The sequence below is a fragment of the Castor canadensis genome, chromosome 17, assembly GCF_047511655.1.
Source record: "Castor canadensis chromosome 17, mCasCan1.hap1v2, whole genome shotgun sequence".
In the NCBI taxonomy this organism is placed as follows: Eukaryota; Metazoa; Chordata; class Mammalia; order Rodentia; family Castoridae; genus Castor; species Castor canadensis.
The window spans coordinates 50,392,960-50,398,965 of NC_133402.1; positions in this window are offsets into that span (position 1 = coordinate 50,392,960).

The window sequence follows — 6,006 nt, forward strand, 5'->3', positions numbered from 1 at the left end:
AAATACAAAAATTTTAAATTCCTGTGCATGCTTTACACAGATCAGTTGATGCAGAGAAGCTCTCAGTCATGCCTGTGTTATCATCAGTTGTGTTTAAATCCTTGTGTGATTTGCCTCCCAGAAAACAAATGGTGCCCAAAAAGCAAGGTAAAAGTTATGGTAATGCTTTCAAACTAAAAAGGGCATGCAATGTTTTTAAGTGATAAAGTTAAAATTTGGGATTTGTTGAAAGGTGTCATGTCTTTAGTGGAAGTTAGGTGGCATTATGAGGAAAATGAATCAAAAAAGAAAATTGAGTTAAGCATCCACAGTAACATGCATCTTGAGCATTCAGGGTTTTCCCTTCAATCATAGTCTCCTTGGAACTATATACTGGGGGATACCAGGGGTCTTGTTTATATTTATTCTCATAACTTTTAGCTAAAGATACTTTCCAAGTTGACCTGGGGTTTCAAATAGCCCATCTCTTCCTAGTTGGAACTGGGGAGAGTAAGAAACCAAGACATCAAGCTGTGACATCTATCTCAGCTCTGGTATGTGCAGATTCATGGCCACCAAGAGGCCCAAAGACCAGCCCTCCTGTCAATAGCATCAGGAGTTGGTTGGTGAGTGCTGGTATGAAGCTGCATCAAGGTGAGTCCTAAGGAGACCAGGCTGGCTCATTCTATCAGACTTTCCCTTGCTCTCGTACTTTCAAGGACCTGCCCTGAGGCCACAGGCAATGTGGTCTAGGCATCATTCCCTGCTAGAGCCAAGGTAACTGAGTTCCAGGGCAATGTATTGCAGTGGGACCACAGGCAGTTCCATTCTCTGTGAGAAGCTGACTTTTCTGAGTCCAAGGGCAATGCTAAGTGGCAGCCTCATCTCATTTTACTTGGTCAGCCAAGTGGAGCATGCATGTTGTCATCTGAATAACCATTGTCCAGGCAGAGAGACCAAGGTGCCAAGAGAAGTCATGGCCTGCCTGAAGTCCCATGATAGGAGGTGGCCAAGTGGAGATAGGAAGTTAAGTCCTTGCCTTAGGGGAGTCTCTGTTTGCTGGAGTCATACTCAGCCTGGGTGATATCTGCTGTTGTGGTTGGGGGGTAAGTTTGCTTTGGCAGAGGCCATACTACAGGTCTAAGAACCCCAGAATCTGGCCCTAGTGTCCTAGCCCATGCCCAGCCCCAGTCATGTGGACTCTGAGTTGCCTCTAGCTTCCTTTGTGGAAGAGCCAGAAGCTTCCCCTCATGGCTGTCCTGAAAGAACCTTGGAGGGCAGGATGGGACATAGCCAGAGCAAGGTTCATCACTGCCTGATCATCCTATGCTCTTAGACCTTTGTCTTCCAGAGCCCTCATGACTATTGCCCTTTCTCTCCTCCTGCCTGTACCCTGTGGCTCTTACTGTCTTAGTGGTACCTAGAACAGCTACCCTCATAGCAGTCTGTTGTCCCCTGGTCCCACAGCCTGGACTATACCTTAGCCAAGGCTGGCTGGCTTTAATAGTCTTACCCTTCTGGCCTCAGGCCCATTACTGAGGGAAGGCCCTGGCAAGCCTGTGGGTATGGCACCCAAGAGAGTATAATGATAGAGAATGATAGGGTAGGGACAGCTGGGGTCATTGGGGCAGCAGTCACCTTTAGGAACAACTTCCTTCCCAGAAAAATGTGGGGCTTAACTCCATTGGGAGAAAGGATCAAGCCAAGTGGACTGGCAAGGCAGGGCCTTGGCCTACAGCTACTGGCTTGATTGGGCCCTAGACATTGAGCTGTGATGCAGGAACCACCCCAGTCTGGGTTCATATCCTGGAGTCTGCCCCTCACTAGGATGTGACCTTGGGTGGAAGATTTCATCTTACTCGGCCTTGGCTTCCAAGCCCTAAGAAATGGGACCATCATGTTTTATTGTATAGAACGGTTGTGAGGAGCTGATGAGATGTACCTTTCTTGCACATTGTGGGTATTTTCATTGCCTGCCTCAAGGATAGAACATGGAGGGAGGGCGTTGCACCTTCTTGTATGTGTCTGGTGCTCAGCACTAACACAGGCAGTCTGAAAAGGAGGACGGCAGGATTTCAGTCCTGGGCCCTTGGCTTCTCTCTGCCCTCTGGAGATGAAGCCACCAAGAGTTTAGTAGCCTGATGGCCCATGTCACCACTTAGTCCCGCCTGACTACGGTCTAAGTGTCCTGAGGCCCAGACCAGGTCAGCCAGTGGCTTCTGCTCAGGGAAAGTCAGGTTCTACCTGCCCTCTCCCCTCCCTTACTCTTGATGCCAGAGCCAGAGACTCTGGCATAGGTCAAGAAGCCCTTGGGGCAGAATAGGACAAGGACATAGAGTTGATGGTGCAGCCCAGGGTCTGCAGTTTCCTGAAATCTTGAGGGATGTACCTACTGCCCCTCAGCTTCCTTCTGCCAGAACTCAGAACCTGGGCAGGGAGTGCAGGAATCCCTGTTGGAAGTACTCTGGGAAAGAAATTCTGTCCCCTCCTCCAGCAGCTGGGGAAACTGTGGCCTTGTCTGACATTTGGATCCTTTTCCCAGATGCTTATACAACTATTTTATTAAAATGTGCCCTCAAACCCCTAACTGTAAGAAATACCCTTTTCTGCTTCTCTGCTCCCACCTGGACCCCGGGCCATGACCTTCCCCCAATCCCTGCCCTAACTCCTTGGCTGACTCTCATCACCTAAGTGTGGTCTGTGTTCTGCAGAGTCTAATCTGAAGAGGTTGGGGAGGACAGCTGTGGGAAAGGTCCTGGGGACTCCTCCCTGGCTCTGCTGGGGCTCTGAGTAGGTTGATATTTAGCCACTACTAAAAGGCTTGAGAACTGCTGGCCTGAAGTAGGAAACCCTTTAACCTCTACAGGCCAGCATGTCTTTCCCCAACTACCTTCAGATACTTTTCTCTGCTGTCCTGGACTTTAGCTGCCCTATAGTGCTGCTCTCTACTCTCTGAACACTCCTTCCCTTTGCCCCAGCCATATACCCATAGGAATACCCTTGTTCACCATTTCCAGTCTTAGTTGTCTCCTCCAAGCTTTGACAAAAAAACGCCACCTCCTTAGGACATCTGTCCTGACTTCTGTGTTCTCTCTGCCTGCCCCCTGCCTATATCTGTGCTGGCATCAATAATATTCTGTCCCATGTATTTGGAAATTTTCCTGTCTTGTTCCTCTCTCTGGGGCCCCCTATGAGTTTGGCATAATCAAGTTCAATAAATGTCCACCAATAAGGTAACAGTATGTATATTTTCTAGAATAGGGGTGGAATTTCCATGTGGGCTACATCTGACCTGACAGCAGGTCTCATGTATTCTAGTCATCAAAGAGGAAGCTGTGAGAGCCTGGCCTCCTGCCTGAGCCAGGCAGCTGTTCAAGTTGAGCCATGACTTCTTCAAGGGCTCAAGTGCATCTGATCCCTGCACAACAGCCACCCCAGGAGAACAGCCTGTCCTTGGCAGCAGGAGGAACAGGCGCCAGGTTTCCTGGAGCTCTTGGCTCTAGGTAGCCCCTAGCCAAAGTGGTGGCAAGGATGGTGGCCTGATCCCGCCTTAAGATTCCTATGCCCTGGACAAGACACTGGACTAGTCCCTGGTCTGGTTTGGGACTAGCAAAGCAAATCTCCTATGGGCACAATAATGACCCCCAAAGATGCCCATGTCTTTATCCCCCAAATCTGTAAGATTACACATGGCAAAAGGAACCGCAGAAGTGATTAAGGATCTTGAGATGGGAAGGTTGTCCTGGATTATTTCAGTAAACCATAAGACTCAGGTAGCAGTATCAGAGTGAGAGGTGTGACAGTGGAAGCAGAGGTGGCTGCATCAGCCATAGGAAACTACTAAAGATTTTGGGGCTCTAGGTAGAGTGCTTGTGTAGTCACTTTGCATTGCTGTGACAAAATACCTGACACAAACAATTTAAAAGGAGGAAAGATTTATTTTGGCACAGTTTGAAACAGTTTCACAGGTTTCAGTCCATGGTTGGCTGGCTCCATTGCTTTTAGGCAGAAATATCATGGAAGAAGGGTATGGTAAAGGAAATCTGCTCACCTCATGACAGCTAGGAAGGAAGGAGAAAGAGAGAGAGAGAGAGATAGGAGTCTAAGGACAAGATATGCTCTTCAAAGGCTCACCCTAGTGACCTACTTCATCCAACTTGACCCTACTTCCTAAGGTTTCTGCCACCTCCCAGTTGCTCCACCAGCTGGGACCAAGCCTTCAACACATGAACCTCTGAAGGACATTTTGAGTCCAAACTATAACAGTACAACTGTAACAAACACTTAAGAATGTAAGTGGCTTTGAAATTGGAATGCGGAAATGGGCAGAGGCTGGGTGAATTTTGAGATGACACATTGCCTTGAACACTCGGTAGAATTCTTCTCCATCTGCCAGCCTGAACTGTGTAAGCCCCTACCCTATGGCTCTATGTGTTTGGAGAGCTGGTCCTTCCCAGAGCAGGGCACCTGACCAGGGTGGGTCCCAGAGAGGCTGGCCTTGGCATTGGGAGTGGTGGGGAGTGGGACTGGGAGAGGGTGCAAGGCTGGTTTCCATGGTGTATCTCTAGTGGTGTGAGGTCCACCCAACCTTTCAAGAGGACCTCCAAGATTGGGTCCAAGCCTGGCCTTCACACCTCATGGAGTCACATGGTTGGCCCGGAAGCCCTGTGGAGTATGAGCAGTGCCACTTCTGTGAAATGAGCACATCACCCCATGACTGATGGCCTGATCCCTCTATGTGAGTGTGGAGCGTTGGGTTCCTTCCAGCCACCAGCCAGTACTCAGCTCCTGTCAGAGGCTTGGGCAGGTCTGTGTCACCATTCTGTGTCCTTGGAATGGAATCTGGTTATCCCTGGGGATCTCAGTGTCCTGGTTCTCCAAACTAAAGTAGCCTCACTGATGCCTTTCACTCTGTCACTGTTCAGGCTGAGACTGGGACCGTCCTCTGAATGAGGGGTACTAAGGGACTATTGAGACACCATTCCACCTGGCCAAGGCCTAGAGCTCCTGAGGCCACAGTACTAACCCAGGAGTCGTATGGAGAGTTACTGGGATGCCAGACATGAGCAGATGTGCGGCATGCTGGGCTTGAGAGAAGCTGGGAGGCAGATAGTCTAGATACCTGGGATTAAGGGTTCAGAGTGGCCCTAAATCCTCTGGATATGATTTGGATGAAGCTAAGAGAGTCTATTTGTACCGAAAGGAGTGGATTACAGCAAGATTCATGTCTAATGCTTGTTCTCTCTCTTCCCTCTCTGGGAAGAGAGAGAAGGATCTTACTTGAGTCACACAGTTCTTGCTTTCTGACTCTTGATACAATGCTCTCAGTCCCCATTGTTTCCAAGATCCTGTGGCCAATTAATTATGTGGTGCTCACATGACTCTCCACACAGCTCTTAAACTTGGGGATTCTGGACCATAAAACCCTCTAGGCCAGGTTCATGAGCCACATAAGTTCAACTGTAGCCACTAGGTGTATGAACACCCAGATCTGGGTCTTATCTGAAGCCCTGACATCTATGAGAAGAGTACAGTTCCCCACACAGAATGAGTGGGTACATCCCCCTCTGAGGGAACTAGCTACACAGCCCTCAGCCCTGGCCCTCAGGGCCCTCCTGAGGTATCTGGAAGTACCTTTGGCATCCTTGGCCTCATAACCAGGAGTCAGACATGGAAGAGCTTCAAGTTCTAGGAACCTCTTCCAGATACTGTCCTCTCCCCACAATGGTCCTGCAGGAAGGTGGTCAGGGAAGGCTGATTTTATAGTTCACAGAGTGGGAGAGACAAAGGGAGCTTATCTTGGCCTCAGTGGGCATCTGAACAAGGTTGGCTTCCACCTGGGGTTAGTTGAGAGTAGCCCTGTCCCATGGGAGGCAGGATTGGCCAGGTAGCCCCTTTCTCAGGGTCTAGAGTCTCCCCAGAAATTCTGCCTCTCAGAGCAAGGATGCTCCTGTTCTACTGGGTTTACAGCCTTCTATTGGGGCTGGTGTCTAGGGGAGTAGAGAGATCAGCTATCCTCCCCACTAA